At 41.9% G+C, this 22,015-nt stretch overlaps 1 long non-coding RNA gene across 1 annotated transcript; it reads left to right on the top strand.

The window, feature by feature from the left end:
• The first annotated feature begins 276 nt into the window (after positions 1–276).
• LOC115032934 (uncharacterized) lies at positions 277–21,971 on the top strand. Its single transcript, XR_003838577.2, has 4 exons — positions 277–403; positions 4,329–4,405; positions 9,065–9,141; positions 17,883–21,971. It is a non-coding gene; the product is annotated as an uncharacterized LOC115032934 (long non-coding RNA).
• The last annotated feature ends 44 nt before the right edge of the window (positions 21,972–22,015 follow it).

The raw sequence follows: 22,015 nt of genomic DNA, 5'->3' as shown, positions 1-22,015 counted from the left end.
TTAACTTTACGTTCATGTGCAAGATTGCCAGCAAAGACAGGTAACCTTCAAAGGAGGCTGACACAGGCAGGGAGGGTAAAGGCTAAGAACTGAATCTTCCCTAAAACGTCACATCTTCTGGTTGGCAGGAGAAGGGACTCATGTCAGGGCAAGAGACCCAGTGGCAGCCAAGGGCTGCTGTTTACTGATTAATCTGGGCAGGCATTTTAAAGGCAAAAGAACAACCCAGAGTTCAGGCTAGGCAAGCTCTTGCAGGTTCTCAGCCGGTAGGGGAGAAGGGAGGGAGTAAGGGGGGAATGGGAGGTGAGACAAAGGACATGGGTGGGTGCCTTCTGCCTAGTGGGAAGAAGAAGTCTCTCAGAGATAGTCAGGGTCTCTTGGCCACGGAGGCTGCCAGAAACAGGTAAGATGTATCGTTGGGGCAGATAGTTCAGGGTTTGGTCAGCTGTCCAAAGGGCAATGCAAAAATCTCAGATGTGAATGATTTCCCACGCTTGTTAACAGTATGTATACCACAGTTATCTCGGAGTGCATTTGGAGGCCAAAGATTTCCACCCTTGAATTGCTGGTATTTTCACTTGCTTATAGTGGTATAGCAAATCTTAGGGCAGACTTGGCCTATACATATTCCATAAACCTTCAGCTGAATTCTTACAACCTGCTGACATGAATATATTTATGCCATTTTGTAGATAAGGTATCTAAGAGTCTAAACAACTTGTCCCACATTTTAACTGGAAAGGGAAAGAATTCCCTCTCTCTCTCTCTCTCTCTCTCTCTCTCTCTCTCTCTCTCTCTCTCTCTCTCTCTCTCTCTCTCTCTCTCTCTCCCTTCCCTCCCTCCCTCCCTCCCTCCCTCCCTCCCTCCCTCCCTTCTTTCTTTCTTTCTTCCTTTCTTTCTTTCTTTCTTTTTGTTTTTTTTTTTGTTTGTTTGTTTTTAAGACAAGGTTTCTCTGTGTAGCCCTGGCTGTCCTGGAACTCACTCTGTAGACCAGGCTGGCCTTGAACTCAGAAATCCACCTGCCTCTGCCTCCCAAGTGCTGGGATTAAAGACATGCGCCACCACTGCCTGACAAGAATTCACTTTCTTGTATGGGACAATTTTGTCCCTTTCTACATAGGTGAGTCACTCAGTAGGCTCTTTGTCAACCATACAAGATTTTTATATTTGGCCCTAAGGGATGCTACTTTCCATAACTGCGAGCTTACTGTTGATTGCTGCCTTTGGATCTTTCAGTTCATTTTAGTAACCCAAGCTCAATCCAGGGTTTAACAGACTCAAGTGAATGAAAAAAAAGTATGGTTTGCCCACAGCGTGCATGGCAGTTACTTGAGGAGTCAGCTTATGAACATGGGTAGAACAGGGTCCAAACTGCAAGCTCACTCTTCTTCTCTCCTCTTCCATGTCAACCCACTCTGACACCTGAAGTCCCTAGAAAGGAGCCATTCATTTAGACTGATGCTCTACTATCTCTATTTAATGTCTCTACTAAAATTTCAGTTTGTTACCTGTGAAGACTGGGATAGTAAAAAAAAAATGCGAACATATCTATTATCAGCAATTTCTCTCATTAGATTTTCTTAAGCTTTAATCAATGGTTCTCTTTGGGTTAATTTATAAGAATAGAGAACTCTGGGCCACTGAGATGACGCAGGGAAGGAAATCATAAGTCTTCAAGCCTGAAGACTTGAGTTCTGTCTCTGGGACCCAGATTTTTGAAGGAGAAAACCAACCCCTACAAGCTGTCCTCTGACCTCTATATGCATACTATGTCATGCATGTGTTTGCACATAAGTATAAGCACACACACACACACAGATAGAACTATCCTCCATATATGAACTATTATGTTATGGCTCACACATAAACACTAGCATACACACACAAATGCACTCACACAGTTAGGGGAGGGAGACAACACACTGAGTAAAAACCTTAGGGATTAGACAGATAAGCAAGCAGGGGTCGTCAGAGAAGGGTGACAACATCTCTCCACCATGGTCTTTCAGAATGTAGCACAACCCGAAGCACAGAGAGAAGTCGGCACAGCACGTAGACAGGGACATCAGAGAGCTGAGGAGAAGTCCATGAAGGTTAAGAAGCCGAGGCCTTTGGATGTAGGAAAGACCCTGTTTCCAGTATTAAATATGTAATAAAAATTTTAGGTAAACTTTATCAACTTACCATTAGATATATTTAACGGAAGAGACCATATTTCTTTTTAACAATTTTGTCCTGGCAGTCCTCCTAGATGGAACAAAAAGCAGATGCTGGGAGAGAGGGGGGTAACCAGTGTGGGTGTGGTAAAGTCCATGGACATTTTTCTGATGCCAGAGGTAAGTCAGGGGCATCTGCGTCAGCAGGTTTCCATTTTTAGATCAGGAAATTTAGGCAGATTTGGAGAGGTGTACACAGAGGTTTAACCACAGCATGGACTGTGGACTGTGTCAGGGCCATTTGCCTCCCTAGGATGCGGGTGAGTATGGGTGTCCCATGGAAGTGCCAGGCTCTCCCCTCCCTTCCCCCAATCAGAGAAACTCTTACATACACCTTTGTCCTGGTCCTGTTCTGTAAGGCACTCTTAGTCTCAGGTCTTTGACAGTTTGTTGTTTCCCTGTAAGTCATTTCCTGAGGTTTTAAAAACTCACATTTTCTTAACACTGGCTTCTCCTTTCTTGGCAAGCAGTGCTATCCTGGGGCAGGCTTGTCAACCATGCCAAATCTGGTTTTTATTTCCTCTGTTCTTCTTGCTCGGTTTCAATGGAAGCTGATGTCTGGTACCCTTATTCTTTTCTTCTGCCCATCACTACATCTTAATTAGCTCACCTCTTTTGCTCCAGACATGTTGATGCTTTGAATTGTTCTCTTCATCCCTCAGAACCTACTTACCCTAAATTGCCTGTTTCAAGCTTCCTTGTTTCAGGCCTCCTTCTCTTTGTTGGCAATACCGGGTCATGCAGATAAAGGAAAACTAATTAATATGTTAGCTAACTAATGTATCAATCCTGTTAAGCAACACCTTCAACTGCTCAATACAGGCTTTGTTTGTATCAAGAAGAGTTCTTGAGGCATAGGCCTAGTGGAAAACTCCAGAACTGTCACAGACCACGTGGAAGGCATCTCAGTCACTGTTCACCTCGACCCAGGAGTCAGCTGCCCCTCTGTGTCTGTATAAGACAAGCCCTGGGAGGTTTGAGAGTCTAGACTTGTACTTCATTTTCACTCCAATAAGATCTTGGCAAGTACCTATAAAACTCCCTAGAGCCTCGAGGGTCTTTCTCTGCAAAGTCAGTGTTAAACAGTAAGAGGGCAATTTCCTTTCTGTATGTGGTGACCTGATTCAGTATACAAGTTTTGGCTACTAAATTATTTCAAAGTCTTCTGCAAGCACTGAGTGCCCGAGAAAGGCTTAATAAAAGATTTGGATGAAATTTCCCCTGTTAGTTGGATGGGATGTTGAGATTGGATATTTGGCAGAGTCAAGTGCTGAAAAGAGAACTTCTTATAATGCATTAGAAAAAAAAAGCTAAATGAAGTATTCATAGCCATTAAATGCTTTCTGCCCTTAAAAAAACCTCAGCCTGGCAAATCTGGAAGCTGACTGCTGCCAACCATTGTCCAAGTTTGTGATGCTGTCTTAAGGAGTCTTTGAGGCACATTGTGCTGTGATGGTCTTTAGGTTGGAACAGGACAGTCCCAGCATTTGAATCCCATTTCCATAGACTAAACTGTGTGGGACTTGCATGCTTCCAGATGTTAGCCCAAAGAAATCCTGTCTACTTGCCTTGTTCCAGAAGCCACCCAGAATTAGATTTAATAATACCGAAAGGCAGAACACAGTGTACTGGTTCAATGACACCAAATTTCTCATGAAGGCATTTGTAATTTCCTGTTTCCTCAGAGCTTAGGCTCTGAGTTCATCACATTCAACAGTCACTTGCTCTGGTCTATACAGAAGGGTATGTTTTTGAAGAGCCATGTGTGAAAAGGGGTATCGATTGGACCTCATAGCTAGATCTGAACACCCCAGGGTAAAGTCTGTTCCACATTAGGTGACTGGGCTCCCAAGACTTGACCAAAGTTTAGAGTTGAGACAGAAATTCTAAAATCTAAAGAATAAGACAGGACCCGAAGTGCTTTGCCTAAGGTCATTAACAAGATGAGTGGCAGTCACTTATTTTTAATTTCTATTTATTTATTTATTTATTTATTTATTTATTTATTTATTTATTTATTTAATTTATAGTTCATGTTGTACACTCAGGGCAAAATAGAACAAAAGAACGTTGAATATTTGACTAAATCTCTGTTCTTCTTTGTCTTCCAAGGCAACTTGCTTGTGTTTCTGTGGTGTGACCTTCTATGGCTGTTTTATGAACCTACATGTATTCTCCAAGAAGTAGAGGTAAGGCCAGTTGGCCAGGAATGTTCTACATGGTTGTCTGACTCATGTACAGCAGTCACTGACAAAACACTTGACCAAAGCAGCTTATGGGAGGCAAGTTTTCTTGTGGCTCACAATTTGAGGATACCCTGTCTTAGTTACTTTTCTGCTGTTGTGATAAGACACTGTGACCAAAACAACTTATAGAAGAGTTTACTGGGCTTACATTTTCAGAAGGTGAGTCCAGGACTACCATGGTGGAGGACATGGCAGCAGGCAGGCCAGCATGGTGCTGGTATAGCTCAGAGTCTACATTTTGATCTGCAAGTAGGAAGTGGTGAACTAATGGGGAGAGCATATAATGGGCTTTTGAAGCCCCAAAGACTGTCTCCAGTGACACCCCTCCTCCAAGATCCCACTTCCCAATCCCTACTAAATAGTTCCACCAACTGTAGACCAGACATTCAACTATGTGTGCCCATGAAGGTCATTTTCTTTCACACCACCACACAATCTATCATGGGTAGGAAGGCATGGCAGTAGGAACAAGTGCTCTCATTGCATCTACAGTCAGAAAAGAGAGAGAATTCAGTACTAGTGCTTGAACTGCCTTTTCCTTTTTACTCAGTCTTGGATCCTAACCTACAGAATGGGGCCACCTTGTAACCTGTCGGTGTGGTTACATCCATTTTGATTAACCCAGTTTTCAAACTACTCCAAAGACATGCCGAGAGGTTTGTTTCCTAGATGATTCTAGATTCTGTCAAGTTGACAATCATTATTAACTATGACATTAGGTTTCTTTATGGAAAGTATTTGAGGAGAACATTACTATAAGTTCACTGGGCATGTAGAGAGGGACGGATAATCTTATCAGTGAGGATTGCCCAGCCATGCTATGAAGATGTGGCACAGGAGATTCATATTTGGAAAACCTACCAGACTTTTTTCTGGAATTGATTCTATTGACATGAACTGACTTTTTCTTCTTTACCTTTTGAGGTGGGTGTTCCTTTTTTATCCTACCAGTTTCTTTTCAGAAAGATTCTTTGGGGTCTTACATCTTCCGGTCGTCTTTGTAATTAGAAAGAGGTGACTAACTTTGGTAGTCATAAGAATAGAAGGGGAAACGGTGAAGTGAAAAATGGAATAACTGGGAGAGGCTCCAATGGGGTGGAGGAAGGGAGGTTGATATTGAAGGAGAAAGGGGAACAAATAATATCAAGTTTGTTTGATGAAGTATCAAGAAATCATATTGTTTTATATTTATGTAGACTTATACATAATAGATGTAACTGTATTGTGTCTTTTATCTATATTACCTTAATATATGTATATATTATAGTACACACTATGGAAGCTAAGATGCTTGGTCTGACAATGCTCCCCACAAGAGCTGTAGCCTAAGAGAAAAATCCACTATCAAACACAAGAAACCTTCTTTTGAAGGGTTGGTCAGGATAGCTGAAGGTGGCTCCCAAAATAATATAGATTATTGATGTAGTCATTGATTGCCTCTTAGGTGTTAATGGTGGTCCTGTATTGTTGATGACACCACACCCTTAGAACACATTAATAGGATGGTTTTAGCTGGATTTGACCTGAAAGCCTCTTTATTGTGGTCTAGATTTCATGGTTCCAGAAAATACTATGCAAGCTGACAAGGGAGGGAAGTAATTAAAAAATCCTACCCAGCTGTAACCCCTATGAACCATGACAATTACCAGCATGACAAGATATGAATAAAGGTGCAAGACATGGATCTCCCATGTTGGTGGCAACCAAGAGCTGTCTAATTGGATTACAGGCCCACTCAAAAGGACAGAAATCGTGCCTGGTACTGGAAACCTCGCCAGCATCTCAGAGTTAGTGAGGCCTCGGACTTTAGAGAAAAACTATTACTGTCACTTTACTAGACAGCATAACTCCTCACTGCAGTCTAAATTTTATCCCTACACCCACAGTTAAGTACAGCTAACACCTTTCATCAAAGACCTTTCTCTTTATGGCTAATGGAAATGATCACATAATACTGCAACTGGAGACAATGCAGAGATCAAAGGATCATAGGGAACCAGCCCCAATGGATACATCTACATCTCAGCTCCTGCATCTGCAGCTCAGGAACATTTCAGAAGAGGCTTTGGGAAGATTGCAAGAGCCAGAATCCTAGGAAGTCTGCTGTGAGACAGTCTGTCACAGCAATAGACACACAAGCTAGTCTGGAATAATAGCAATAACAATGGATGTGTTAATATGGAAGAGGGAAATTTTCATGGGAATCCACCCCTAGACAAAGAACTGTGGCAACTATTGACTGATGGGAGAGGAGTTAGCCTTTCCTGGGATGAACCCCCTTATCATTTGTCCATTGTAGAGTTGCCAGCCTTGAAACCATATATACACAAATGTATTTACATACATTTGTGTGTGTGTGTGTGTGTGTATATATATATATATATATATATATATATATATATATATATATATATACATACATAGATGGGTGTACAAATATAATAGAAAAAGAGGTTATCAACTTGAGAGTAGAGAGATGTGGAAAGGGTTCAAGGGAGGGTAACTGGGAGGGTCTTGAGGGAAGAAAGGGAGGGAGACATGATGTAATTCTATTTCAATTAAAAATATTTCACTTAAAAAGAAATGGTGGATATTGGAAGTAAAGTTTAGGTGATAAAACTTGGGTTGGTAAAAAGAACATGAATACTAAAGAGAATGAATATTCAAGAACCAACGTTCTAAATTTGTGAATTACAATGGTGCTTTTGAGTCTTAGAGATGCTACAATCCTCGTGCTAGTATCTAAGTATGTTTCTGTTACTATAACAAAGTACTAAAGACTGGGTAGCTTATGAACAACAAAACTTTGCTTCTTACATTTCTGAATGCTGGCTAGTCCAAGTCAAGGAAGCTGTGGGCTTGACAAGGAAACATTTCCTGATAAGTGGATGGCCATCTTCTCACTCTGTTCTCTCCTAGTAGAAGTGGAGTGACCTCTCTGGGCTCTCCTTAATAAGGCCACTGTCTTAGTTAGGGTTTTACTGCTGTGAACAGACACCATGACCAAGGCAAGTCTTATAAAAAACAACATTTACTTGGGGCTGGCTTACAGGTTCAGAGGTTCAGTCCATTATCATTAAGGTGGGAGCATAGCAGCATCCAAGCAGGCATGGTGCAGGCAGAGCTGAGAGTTCTATGTCTTCATCCAAAGGCTGCTAGTGAAAGACTGACTTCCAGGCAACTAGGGTGAGGATCTTAAGCCCACACCCACAGTGACACACCTACTCCAACCAGGTCACACCTATTCCAACAAGGCCACACTTCCAAATGGTGCCACTCTCTGGCCCAAGATTATATAAACCATCACAGCCACCTATCCTGTTTATGATTTAATCTACTAAAGTCCACACCTATAAAAACTGTCATATTCAGAATTGGGCTTTAACCTATGAATTTTATCTGTACTGGTCACAGAAAAGGTCCCTGATATGTCGCTGTGGATCCACTGGTAACTTGTCTATTTTATACTGAGTCATGGCCCAAATTTCTGCTCCTCTTGCTAATTTATCCTTATCATTTTTATCACTGTCCATGCTGGAAAAGAAGAATGGGAAGTGAATCTCAATTATCTACTGATCTAGAAAGAATGGTCTTTTTCAAAGAATCATCTTCCTATTTTCAGAACTTAATAGTTTTATAATTGATGGCAACTCTTGCCAGGTATAGCAAGATGTTACAGAGGTATGTAAGAGGTTTTGATACATTTATGATTACCTTGATATGTTTACAATTACCATCTGTCTTAGGGTTTTGCAGCTATGGACAGATACCATGACCAAGACAACTCTTATATGGACAACATTTAATTGGGGCTGGCTTTTAGGTTAAGAGGTTCAGTCCATTATCATCAGGGTAGGAACATGGCAGCATCTAGGCAGGCATGGTGCAGGAGGAGCTGAGAGTTCTCCATCTTCATCTGAAGGCTGCTAGCAGAATACTGACTTCCAGGTAGCTAGGATGAGGGTCTTAAAGCCCACACCCACAGTGACACACCAACTCCAACAAGGCCACACCTATTCCAAAAGGACCACACTTTCTAATAGTGCCACTCTCTGGGCTGAACATATACAAAACATCACACTATTCATCTAGTTCAAACATCTCCTTCACTCTGTACTGTTTAATGAGTAGAACCTCTCAACCTTTTCATTCTTGCTGTGCATTTTTCTGAATATTCCCTTTTCTTCAGAACCTGGGAATTCAATCCAGATTCTATCTTTGTGGATCGATTTACTCAGATTGACTCATTTACTGGATTGACTCATATTATGTCATCCCATTTATATATGGGATGACATAATATGGAATATTTTGTCACTTTAGCATACTAGTTTTGGTTGTTCATCAAACCTGTAACTTGTATCAGCATCTCATTTCTTTTCATGATTGAATAGTAGTCTCTTATGTGGATGTGCTACTTTTTGCTTAACCATTTATCTGTTGATTGTCATCAGTGATTTTTCGTACTTTGGCTATTGTGAATAGTGTCACTCTGAATAAGTCTGGTTTGAGTATCTGTTTTCATGTTGTTCAGCTATATAACCAGGAGCCTAATTGTGGGGGGTGTGTGGTTCTATGTTTAACCCAGAATGTGTTCTATAGTGACTGGATGATTTTGTTCTTCAACAATGGAGTATGGTGACAAACCTAGCTTGAGGAAGAGGCCATGAGAGCATGAGGTAAGGAGCGGATATTGAAATCCCAGAGCTGAGAGTCTGCAAGTCAGAATGATGTTCTTGAGCCTTACAGCCGAACACTGTGGCTTTATTCTGCTTCAGCGCCTAGCTTTTGCACATTGTCGACGATAGACAATAATTGTCACTTCTGTTTAACGTACTTTGAAACCATTATGTTCATGCCAGTTTTTTTACTCAATGAAATATTAGACATTAATTTTTATCAGTATCTAACAATTGGGTGCTATGGAGCATCTGATATTATCTGAGCTCCAATTCAGAATAATTTATTCCACTTTCCCTCCGATCCTGTAATTCATCCCTGTGACTATGTCTTGATAGATTTTGAGCACAGCACTTACTGTCGGCGTGAGTCCTCTTTGTCTTGACTCTGTTTTATGCATGGCAACTTGTGCATGTCAGCACTGATCTACACCCTGCCTCTGACTTCATGGTCTTTATTCAAATCCATTCTGCTCAGAAAACCAAGTAGCTGTGTTCACAAGTTCCATCTGTTGAGGTTTGCTGTGACTAGGTTTGATGGAGATGACTGACCCAAAGGAAAGGGCTCATATTCTCATGTTTCATCTCATGACTGGCACAGGAATGCTGAGGGGAGAGGGTGCCCAGATAGGCCTGTAGGGCTTGAGGGTGATAGGGAAGGGCAAGAATAGCCTTGTAACCTAAAAAGTAAGTCAGGCCAGGGATGAGGATAATTGTCCCTGGCAGACTAGATTTGCTTGCTATCCCTAACTCCAACTGCTGAATTAAACATTTAGAGAAAAATGACAAATGCAGAATTCAGGTTCTTTCAGCCTAGGGACCATTGGTGTTTGTGCTAAGTAATCAATCCCTGTGGTGGAGTTGCTTTAATGTTCACTATATACTTAGTAGCCTCCCTAGCCAGCCCCCAGGAGATGCCAGTAGCACTGTGGTACCCCTATATGTAGATTAGGAGACAGAAATCACCCTTACTTGAGAGCCACTGGGCAAAGTAAATGAGAATAAACATTTGCCTTTGGCTTATCAGTTGGCATTATTAATGGGTTGTTGTTTGAAAGATAGTATTTACTGAGGCTGTGTTGCATACCAGGAACTAACATTTTCACTCAACTATTGCTCAGAAGTGTTTGTCTGTCCTATTACGGACAAAGTCTGGGGTATGGATTCACACACAGGCAAATTTCTGCCCCATGGGGCTTTTGTTCTAGTGGAAAGACAAATGTGCTAAGAAGAATTATACAAACCTAAAATTGCAAGAGAGGTAAATGGAGGTGTGTTAGTTATGTTTCTGTGAAAAAGGTGAGGCAGTAAACAGATGGACAAGGGTCTATTTTGGCTCCCAAGGTGTGTATTTTAGTCAAGGTCATTTTGCTCCTTTGCCTTTGCGCCTGTACTGGGCATGCCCAGGAGGGCATGCAATGGAACCAAGTCATTCACTTTATGCCAGGGAACAAAAAGAAAGATCACAAGGAGTTGGAATTCTACTGTGTGTTCTGAAAACACACCCCCAGCAATCTAAGACATCCTCCTATTAGGCCATAGACATTAAAGATGTAGCACCTTCTAATGGCACTGAGCTGGGGACCAAGTGTTCTAGATCCCAAATACTTTACTGCAAGAGACCTTTAGGACCTATGCTTGGAGAGCAATTTCCCAAGGTTTTCCCACAATATGGGCTCTGTTTTGAGAGCATCTCATGCATTCACTCATGGACTAGTGTAAGAACCCCATGATATAGGTAATATTAGTCACAGCTGCTTCATAGAAAAGGAATCTCAACAGACAAAAGTGATGTGAATGATAAGTGGTAGAGTCTGGATTTTGAACCTAGATGGTTGTCATCCAAACCCAAGTTTTTAGTTACTACCTAAGGTGAGACGAAGAGAAATCTGAAGGATGAGGAGATTCCAACTGGTTGAAGCAGAGGAGTGAAATTTTGTTCCAAGACAGTGGGAAGAAGCAAATGGATAAACTTGGAGCAAAAAAGTTCTGCTGGAAAGTCGCCACGGCTGGAGGTAGTGTTTGGATGGAGGGTACAAAAGAAGATGGGTAGCAGCCATGCCATCCTGAGACAAAGGTGGTGGGGTTGGAGGTTTCAAATACAACCAGGTCACTAAGCACATGTTCCCTTCATGACATCTGGTGAGTTTGGCTTGAGGACAGGAACTCTCATCTATTGTGGTTTGTACTGCGTGTGCAGACACAGAGACGACTCCATGCCTCGCAACAACAACAGTCATTCCTTAACTTCAGAATTGTCTGTTCTGTTTATTGTCTCTCATGCCAAATCCAACTCATCCTTGCATCGTGCCCACCTCTCAACTCTGCAGTTCTGCTCTGGGACACTGTGCTCGTGGCCACTGATAGGAGTCACCCTAATTAAAGTAGCTGGCAGATAGGTGTCCTATATGTCTGGTCCCCTGTAAAGGTATCCACCCCCCCCAGCTGTCTCTGTGGTGGAGCTAGGGCTGTGTGCTTGGCCTTTGTCTATTCTCTTGGAGATAGTGTATTCACCCTCTAGGTAAACTTCATACTAATGCTCATTTGAATATTAATGTGCAATTGTACAATGTCTCTTGCACTATGTCCCCATTCTCTGGGGATTAGGTTGAGCAGGGCTTCTTGCTAGGTTTAATCACACGTTTCGTTGCTGCAGAGACTTGCCACGGTGTTGGATGTGTCCCTTTATACCATCCAAAATGCTCCGCAGCACTAACCAAATTGAAATGAGCCCCTTCATCTTACACACACACAGATAATTAAACTTCAAACACTGTTTATCTTGGTCCCCAAATCCTTAGAATGCAGAAGCAAATTAATTTTAAATCTATATCTGCTTTAAATAGTAATTGTTTAATCAACAGGCTTGATGTATAATTATATTCTTTGTTCATGCTCCTTGCAGGCTTGAATAGACCACATAATTCCTGGGTTGCTTTCATTTCTGTAATTAAATCACGTGACAGATACTTGCTATATTACAGTTGACTACAGTTGCTTTTCTCCTACCCCCTTTTAGCTTAGAGACGGTTTCTCGGGAACACTTGGATCACAAGCACACAGCTTACCGAGGCCCTCCCAGTATTCAGCTTTAATCCTTCCTCTTCGATCAACAAATAATTTACTTAGGAGCAATCGATTTTACCGGTGCTTTATCCTTTCAAAGTTGAGGCTTCTTGCCCTTCCTTTGAACTCATTCCTCGAACCTCCCTTGACGGCATAGAAATTACCTACATAAACCCACGGAAGTCATAGTATCCAGTTAGATGTTATATTTAAGGCCCAAACTGCACAAAAAATAACATTCTGGGATTTTTATTTTATTTTTTTAACCATCTGGGACTTCAGGAAGAAAAAAAGGAAGCAACTTTCATTATTAGAAGGGGTGGCTTTGGCTCCAAGAATTTATTTTACTCGCCTGGATTCATCCCACAAAAACGAGAACTGGACACTAGATAATTAGGTCAATGCTGGAATCTATTCTCTAATTGGAATTTGTTTGTCCCACACAATATGCCTGATTTTCTTTGGGTCTGTGCTGGAAATGTGATTGCTTAAGCCAATCTGGCTCTCATTTCCTCTGTCCATCACAGCCTCCAGCTCATTATCCCTCTGATTTGCTTTCCTCGAGTTCTTACAGTTTTTAATAGTTTTCTTATCTAGGCATGCAAAAGTGGTAAAGCATTGTTGATCTTGGAACAATCAATACTGTAAACATTGGCAGGAGTGATTGGAGGTGGGGGAGGAGAGAAAGGAGAGAGAGAGAGAGAGAGAGAGAGAGAGAGAGAGAGAGAGAGAGAGAGAGAGAGAGAGAGAGAGAGAGAGAGAGAGAGAGAAAGAGAGAGAACCTCATCTCAAATAGCAGCACTGCAGAGGAAGGACACTTAATGCTCATAGCAATCAGATGGTTTCTTCCTTCACCCTTCAGGGCTACATCCAAGCTGGTACTCAAGTTGCACTCAGTTCTGCACCAGTCAGTCCTGGGTCTCCTTCACTTTTTTTCATCTATTATTCCCTTTCCCACCCCAGGATTATCTGTGGTTCCGATGAGTTCCTCTTACCTCTCCAACTCTGTGCTTCCTGGGCACTGTCTGGACTTTCTGCTTTGAGCTAGCTGTGTACAATTATGATTTTCAACATCATTTCCTATCCCTATTCTGTAATTGCCAGATTTTTATTCCCTCATTCTTTTGGATATTTGTGGAATACATTTCAAATTATACCTGGGGAATTACTTTCTGCATTTTTTCATTTGCCTTTCTACATCATCCTTGCAAATGCTGAATTAAATGCATGCTATAGTCACAAATGAGTAATTGCCCTGTATTAGCAGATCTATGATATATTTTGCTGGAGAACTCTGCACTGAATTTTTTTTTCCTTCTCTTTACCGGGAGATTAATCATGATGTAGCTTGAGTTTATATGTTTTCTAAAGTATGGAATCATACATGATTATACAAATGATCATGGATATGCTTTGATTAGATGTTGTGTCAGCTAGCGGTTAGTGAGGAAACATAAAACAGTTCAGTCTTACAACAGATGTCCTGTTCCAGAGAACTGGTTGTGCCTTTAGAGTTATAATTGAGACACTGAAGAGGGGGTGAGAAGCGTCTCAGAGTTTAGCAATGGCTGACAGTTCCTTCAGTCTTGGGACAGGCATACCACACGTGGAGATTGTGATGATGGTGCTACAGCTAGGGCACCAGGGAGAGCAGGGCTGGGAGAGCTCAGAGGAGCTGGTTGTTTTTGAGATTGGGGATCTGCAGAAATAGTCCTACAGGATGCCACTGAGGCAAAGAGAGAAAGGATGGACAACTTAGCTGCTCCCTTCATTCCACCTCCATCAAGCTTTCTAGCTTCCCATAGCCTAATTATACATGGAGTTACTTGTGTGCAAGAGATCCAGTCCCCCAATACACAGAGTGGACAGAGGGAGTGTAGAGAGTAGGACTGAGAGCTAAGAGATCGATGGTGCACAATGTGGTCAGCACTACTGAGAAAAGTACCTAGGTCAGCTCTACCCAGCCCAGGCCAGTCACGTCACACAAGCCCTTTCTCTGTAATCTTGCCAATTCACCGTAGGTCATTGTCTACCTCAATGGTCCATTCTGAACAGAACTGACAGGATGGTCTTCTGTCTTCTCTTCCTCATAATGACCCCTAATAATTCTTACCAACTAGGTCTGACTCTCTAGGATTTTCCTCATTCGCATTTCCTTGACAGCTCAGATTCATTTACTAGCATACCTCTTTAAAAAAATTGATGCTCTTTTTTCTTGAATATTTATTTTTTAAAATTTTTATGTGTGTTTGGTGTGTGTGTGTGTGTGTGTGTGTGTGTGTGTGTGTATGCATGTGTGTATGTACCGCATACTTGCCTGGTGCCTTCTAAGGCCAAAGAGGGTGTTGAGTATCCCATAACTAAAGTTATGGACAGTTGAAAGCTGCTGTGCTTACCTGGAATTGAACTCCAGGCCTCTGGAAGAACAGCTAGTGCTTTTAACTCTTGAACCAACTCTCCAGTTGGCACAACTTTAGAGCAGTGGTTCTCATCCTTCCTAATGCTGTGAGCCCCTAATCCAGTTCCTCATGTTGTGGTGACCCCAAACCATAAAATTATCTTGTTGCTATGCTATAAGTGTAATTTTGCTATTGTTATGAACCATAATATAACTATCTGATATGCTGGATATCTGATATGTGGTTGCTGTAAAAGGATCATTCAATCCCCAAAGAGGTTGTCACTCTTGAGAACCACTGTGTTAGAAGAAAGAAATGAAGCAAGGTAGATTGATATGGGATGTCCACATAGTACGCTACAGACACTAATCTGGGAACGTTGTGTAGTGTCTGTCAACATGCTCAGCTGGGAAGAGCATCTGTTTTAAGGTGACACAGTGTGGTTGGAATTAGAGCCAGGGCCACGTAACACCAACTTTGTTACTGCAACACCATATTTCCTCTTGGCTTTACTAATGCTTAGAGAATAAGTGTTTTATGGATTGGCAAAGTGTTTTACCAGTGGACATGAGGAACAAATTCAGAGGGTAGTAAAATTCTATCCTTAATATTTATTTCTATCAGAATTAATCCCTTTTTGCCTCACTCAGCCATTTTAAGATTAAAACAACTGACAGATCAAATCAAGGGTCCTGAAATTGGAAGACCAGAAATGAGGAAGGATTTTTATTTTATTAACAGTGGTAAGATATGTGTAGCTCACACTAGGTGTTGTGCAGATGGATATGTTTTCCATCATAATTAAGTTTGCGTGGTGTCTTTTATCTTGGCTTTTTTGGTTTTTGAGGAAAGGTTTAGTGCTCAACTCACTGCACATCTAGGTATTTTGGATGTTAGCTTGGTGGAGGTATTGGGAAGATGCCTTTAATTGTGATGGCTTCAATTTCTTGTCCTCTTTTGTCAAGTTCCAGCAAGTGGTATGGCCATAAGGGCAAGGAAATCATTCCTCACTGAGGAGGCTAGGGGATGAGACGTGCCCATTCGTCAAACATGCGTGAACAACTAAGTGTTTTTGATGAGCAATATACTCATGTTAGAAGTTAGCAATATACTCCCGTAAGCAATATACTCACGTTAGAAGTTAGCAAGGGCTCCCCAATCAGCCACCTCCCCTAGCCCTGTGTGGGAATCAGTTAGGAGTCTCACTTTGATGGGCAATTGTATTGGACCTTCAGGGGCATAGGTAGGGATCATTCTATGGACTGCCTTTCGGGATTCCTGGAGGAGATTGAGACTTTAGATGTGCCTTTCCCTTCTACATCTCCTTGGTCTCAGGAAAGTCTGCTGAGATTCCATCTTAATTTTAGCATCCTGCTGAATGCTTCAATAAGGATCCAGGTTTACCCGTGGTACTGTTGAAATAAATCTTCTTTTTTTTCATTTGCAAAACCCAATACCATATTTCCTATAATTCACCCCCTTGCTTCTCTCCCAGTCTCCATTGCTGGTGAGAAAACATCATCACTCCCATCGCCAGACATTTAACTGTCTATTATCCATACCATCTGCTGCAGATTTTTCTGTCTTATTTTAAGATTTTAATGAAGCTTTTTAAAATTTGTTCATTTTACATCCCGTATACTAGCTATTCCATTAAGGACTCAGTTCAGATTTCCTTGGCCATCTGGAAGAAGATTGGATCAATCTCACATATATTATTGATTTTGGAACTGACTCATAACTTTTTTTTGAAGATTTATACAGGTTTTACTCATTGATCATGGTCCAGAACATTCTAGCCCACCGCTTAAATTTTATTCACAATATGGTATTCCCTAGCTGCAAAAATATTATATATAGCAATTTTTTTTATTGATCTTGGTTTGGTTATCTTTAAAACTGTTATGATGGCAGAGCAGGACAGAAGGATATTATCTGCTAGGTATCAATATCAAAGCTAAGCCCCCAGAGCTTTCTAGTCTCCTCTCACTCAGTCTTTAACAATTTGTGACTTTGAATTTGGCTGAGCACATTGCTTCCTTTCTCTCTTTTACAGATTTTGCATGGGCTCTTTAAAAAAAATTTATTTTTACTTTTATTTTTCTACAGTCCAGTCATTATTCCCCTCCTGGTCCTCCCTCCCACAGTTCCTCATCCCATTCCTCCTCCACCCCCTCCCCTATCCCTGTCTCCAAGGGGATGTTCCCCCACATCCCTGCCAGGCCTCCCCACTCTCTGGGGCCTCAAGTCTCTGGAGGGTTAGGTACATCTCCCACTGATGCCAGACCAGGCAGTCCTTTGCTGTATATGTGTCGGGGGGGTCTTGGAACAGCTCATGTATGCTGCCTGGTTGGTGGCTTAGTGTCTGAGAGATCTTAGGGTCCGAGTCAGTTGAGACTGCTGGTCTTCTTATGGAGTGACCTTCCTTCTCAGCTTCTTCCAACCTTCCCCTAATTCAACCACAGGGGTCCCCGACTTCAAGCCAATGGTTAGGTGTAAGTACCTGTGTCTGTCTCAGTCAGCTGCATATTGGGTCTCTAGGACAGCCATGCTAGTCTGTAAGCATACCATAACATCAGTAATAGTGTCAGGCCTTGGTTCTCTAAGCCAGTGGATCTCAACCTGTGGGGCGTGATCCTTTTGGGAGGGTGTTAACTACCTTTTTACAGGAGTCATGTATCAAATATCCAGCCTTTCAACCTTCCTAATACTGGGACCCTATAATGCAGTTCCTCATGTAGTGGTTACCCTCTGGCCATACATTATTTTTTGTTGCTGTTATATAACTGTAATTTTGTTACTGTTATGAATCAGAATATAAATATCTGATATGCAACCCTTCCCCAAAGGGTTATGACCCACTGGTTGGGGACAGATACTCTTATAGTAAAGATAGTAACCCCTAAGAGTGTGGAGGTCTTGTGCTTTTTCCTTTATATCTCTAGCAAGTGCCATCTGAGTGCTCAGTAAATACCAGATGCATAAGTGTGACTGCCTGCCTGGTGGACCGATGCTGAGTACCAGAAGTAGGAAGTCTTTGGAATTCGAACGGAGTAGGAAGTTTCAGGAAGTATTTTCCTTTATAAAATAAGGTTGTGTTTTTAAAAGGTTAGTATTCTTTAATCTTTTCTATGGAATGATTTTTGTTTGTCCCATTTATATATAAACACAGCTATTTCTTTTCTTTTCTTTTTTTCTTTCTTTCTTTCTTTTTTTTTTTTAAATAGAGAGATTCTCTATAAAAGCCCAAGTGTGATTTATTTGTTCTGTTTCCAGGGCAGTGTCCCACCCCAAAAAGCAGAGAAAATACAGAAGGATAAAGAACTGTGAAAAGGTCATGAACTTTGGAGTTGGGCAGAAGTGAGTGTGAGCTGCATTGCCTCTTCCTGGTGCGGAAGCTTTGTGGCCAGCACTGCATCTGTTAGATGAGGCTGCTATTGAAGAGCAGAAGAGAACATTCCACGATACAGAAAGGTCTCCAGGGTCCTGGCTAGCCTAGTCCTCACTGGCCCCACCATTCTTCCCTTCTCTAAATTCCACCAATAATGCTTTTTCATGGGTTATCTAAAACAGTGGTTCTCAACTTGTGGGTTGGTGACCCCTTGGGTAGGGATGTTAACTATCTCTTCATAGGAGTCACATAGCAGATATCCATCCTATCAGATTACATTTGCATTACAGTTCATATCCGTTCCAAAATTATAGCTATGAAAATAACGTTATAGTCAGGGGTCATGACAACATGAGGAACTTTTAAAGGGTCACAGAATTATGAAAGTTGAGAACCACTGCTCTGGGCTCTAAGACTAAGTGTGCCTGGGGATCTGCACACTTCTCTCTATTCCATTCTTCTACTAGTTCATTCTTCCTGATGCTTCAGAACTCAGCCAGAGTGTCACTGTCTCAAAGAAGCCTTCCCTATCTCCAGCTAAGTGGGAAGCCTTGTGAAGTGCACCCTGAGCATCATAAGACTCTTCATAATTGTTGTCAAGGCTAATAATTGTGTCACTAACTCACTCCTTTCAGAATGTCACATGAAGTTGTGTTCACTTCCATCCCATTCTTCACAACTGTTTTTTATCTTTAAAGCTTTGGGTGGGAAAGTAAGAATAATGGAAACAGACAAGGACCTAAATGAATGTACCCTAACCTCCTATGACCGTCTGAACATTTCTCCCTTGGCTCTTCCTTTGAATCCCATAGTTCTCAGCTCTTCTGCTGCAACAGAACCCTGTGGAAGATTTGGAAAAGTGAAGATAGCAACTTAAGATATCCTGGGTTCCTTTCATCAGCCTTTTTAATGTTTTCTGGGTGATTTTTAAAAAATGTAACCAGGGTTGATAACCACTACTCTAGGCAAGGATTTATTTTGAAAAAACTTTTTTTGACTGTACAATGTTCTTTGTGAAAGTTATGTATCAATTGGAGTAGGTAAAACAGCTTAGCATTTAGCTTCTGCATTGACTATGGTCTTTAGGATGTACTATGGTCCTAAGGATGCACTATGGTCCTGAGGATGCACTATAGTCCTGAAGATGCACTAAGGTCCTAAGGATGTACTATGGTCCTGAGATGCGCTAAGGTCCAGAGGATGCACTATGGTCCTTAGATGCACTATGGTCCTGAGTATGCACAATTTCCTGAGATTCACTATAGTCCTGAAGATGCACTAAGGTCCCGAGGGATGCACTATGGTCCTGAGAATGCACAATTTCCTGAGATTCACTATAGTCATGAGGATGCACTAAGGTCCCGAGGGATGCACTATGGTCCTGAGGATGTACTATGGTCCTGAAGATGCACTAAGGTCCCGAGGGATGCACTATGGTCCTGAGATGCACTAAGGTCCTGAGGATGCACTATGGTCCTGAAGATGCACTAAGGTCCTGAGGATGCACTATGGTCCTGAGAATGCACTATGGTCCTGAGGATGCACTATGGTCCTGAGGGATGCACTATGGTCCTGAGATGCACTAAGGTCCTGAGGATGTACTATGGTCCTGAGATGCACTGAGGTCCTGAGGATGCACTATGGTCCTGAGGATGCACTAAGGTCCTGAGGATGCACTATGGTCCTGAGAATGCACTATGGTCCTGAGGATGCACTATGGTCCTGAAGATGCACTAAGGTCCTGAGATGCACTAAGGTCCTGAGGATGCACTATGGTCCTGAGGATGCACTATGGTCCTGAGGGATGCACTATGGTCCTGAGATGCACTAAGGTCCTGAGGATGTACTATGGTCCTGAGATGCACTAAGGTCCTGAGGGATGCACTATGGTCCTGAAGATGCAATCAGATCCTGAGGATGCACTATGGTCCCAAGATTCACTATAGTCCTGAGGATGCACTATCGTCCCAAGGAGGAGGAGGGAAAAAGAGGGAAGAAGAAAACTGGGAATGTTTTGGATGTGTACAAGACCACATGATCACGATGAGGTGGGACGCTGTGAAAGCGAACCCCATCTTCTTCCAAACTTGCTGAGGGCAGGGTTTGTCTAGATGTGCTAAGACTTTTGTTATTTTCAGGCAGTGAATAATATAGGGTATTCTTGGATATGCCTTCTCCCTGACAGGATATTGGATGAAATGGCTTTAGTGTGGGAACAGCTTCCAGGATATTGGCCCTGGAAGACGCTTTGGTGAGGAGTGGTTTGAATATGCTACTCAATGCCAGTTGGCAAAGATTCTGGGGAAAAGTAAGCAAGCTTTCGTTTCAAAGAATGAATTAGTAGAGTCTTTAAAAGGAGGGAAATGGTAAAAAAAAAATAGAATAATTGGGTATAAAAACTCTCTGATGCTAAGTTTTAAAACAAAGCCTGGTAGTTTCTGACCTAAAGGCCCAAGCCTGCCAACCACCCATTTTTGTACAACTTGTAACTAAGAATGCATTTTATATTTTCAAATGGCTGAAAATAATCAAAAGAAGAATTATATTTCATCACCTATGAATGGTATATGAAATTCAAATTTCAGTGTTCATAAATAAAATATTACCGGAGCACAGCCACACTTCATTTATGGGTTACTGCCATAGCTGCTTTTGTTATACAAGGGCCGAGTTGAACAACTGCTGTACTGCTGTAGACTGTGTAGCCCACAATAGCCCAGCTATTTACCGTCTGATTCTTTGCTGATACAGCTCGCTGATCATTGTGTTGAAGAACCAGATAAAGATCTTACTAGGAAGATTAACCATGAGTAGTAAAGAAGAGCAAAGGAAGAAGAGAAGAGTGTAAAGGAAATCATGTTTAGATTGCTAAACATACTATACAGTTCCTCTACAACTCCAGGGTAGCGTTAGGGTCCCAGCAGAGCACAGGCATGAGCTAAAAGTGAAATCATTGGAAGAGAATAATACAATGGACTGCGTGCAAAGAGAGAGCAGTGGTGACCAGCTATAACATACTTCATAGGCTACGAGCAAAGAAACCATTGACACCTCTAGGCCTGAAGAGTTTAGGGAAGGGAAGAGTTTCCAGAATCCAGAATAAAAGAATGATACAGGCAGACCAACCTTCAAAGCAGTAGCAAAGGACGTAGCAATTCATAAAAGACTCATGGAGACCATATTTTGTCCCCTTTCCAGTTTCCTGCGAAAATAAGTGTCTATTCTTCTCCACACCCCCTTTACAGTTTTGTATTTTGATATCCTACTTCAGTTTGATGGTCACTTTTCATAGTCTCTTTCGTCTTTCAAACTCACAACCTTTAAGCAGAAGGCACAGAGGCACAGAGGCAATACCTTGGGCTATAGCCTTTTCTTTCTGTTTTTTGATTTTTGGTTTTTGTTCTTTTCAAGACAGGGTTTCTCTGTGTAGCCCTGGCTGTCCTGGAACTCACTCTGTAGACCCGGCTGGCCTAGCACTCAGAAATCTGCTTGCCTCTGCCTCCCGAGTGCTGGGGTTAAAGGCGGGTACCACCACTGCCCGATTCCTTTTTGTTTTTAAGTTGGGCTAAAAAGTATGGGAGGTGGTGCCAAGGCTTTCAATGACTGTCACTCTTGTATGAAGCAGCAGAAGTAGGTGACAGTGAGGGTGGTCAGGGGTGACTTGTAGCTGGCTCTGCATCGTGTCCCCCCTCACAATTCAGGATGCAGGTCCGTACCTGGCCACATAAAGCTACATATCTGTCTTTTGTATCTTGCATGGTATCAGGCAGGTGCACTGGTACCCCCACATTTTTTTCTAGGGTGACAACAGGGCAGCTCAAATTTGCTGGTGCCTAGGAGTCCATGAACAGGATGTGGTCTCTTTCTCAGAACAAAATCTGAAGGCCATGGACTCCAGTGATGGTCACCATGATAATAACAAAATTTAATTAAGTTTTAATCCTTGGGATATCTTTAATAGTTCTATCATTTATGGGCAGTGAATCATTTGTATTTTTATATTTTTGACTCATTTTAT

The sequence above is a fragment of the Mus caroli genome, unplaced genomic scaffold (genome assembly GCF_978045245.1).
Source record: "Mus caroli unplaced genomic scaffold, Mus_caroli_1 scaffold_15, whole genome shotgun sequence".
Classification (NCBI taxonomy): domain Eukaryota; kingdom Metazoa; phylum Chordata; class Mammalia; order Rodentia; family Muridae; genus Mus; species Mus caroli.
Note: the sequence above shows the minus strand (reverse complement) of the source record. Positions and strands in the feature narration are given on the sequence as shown.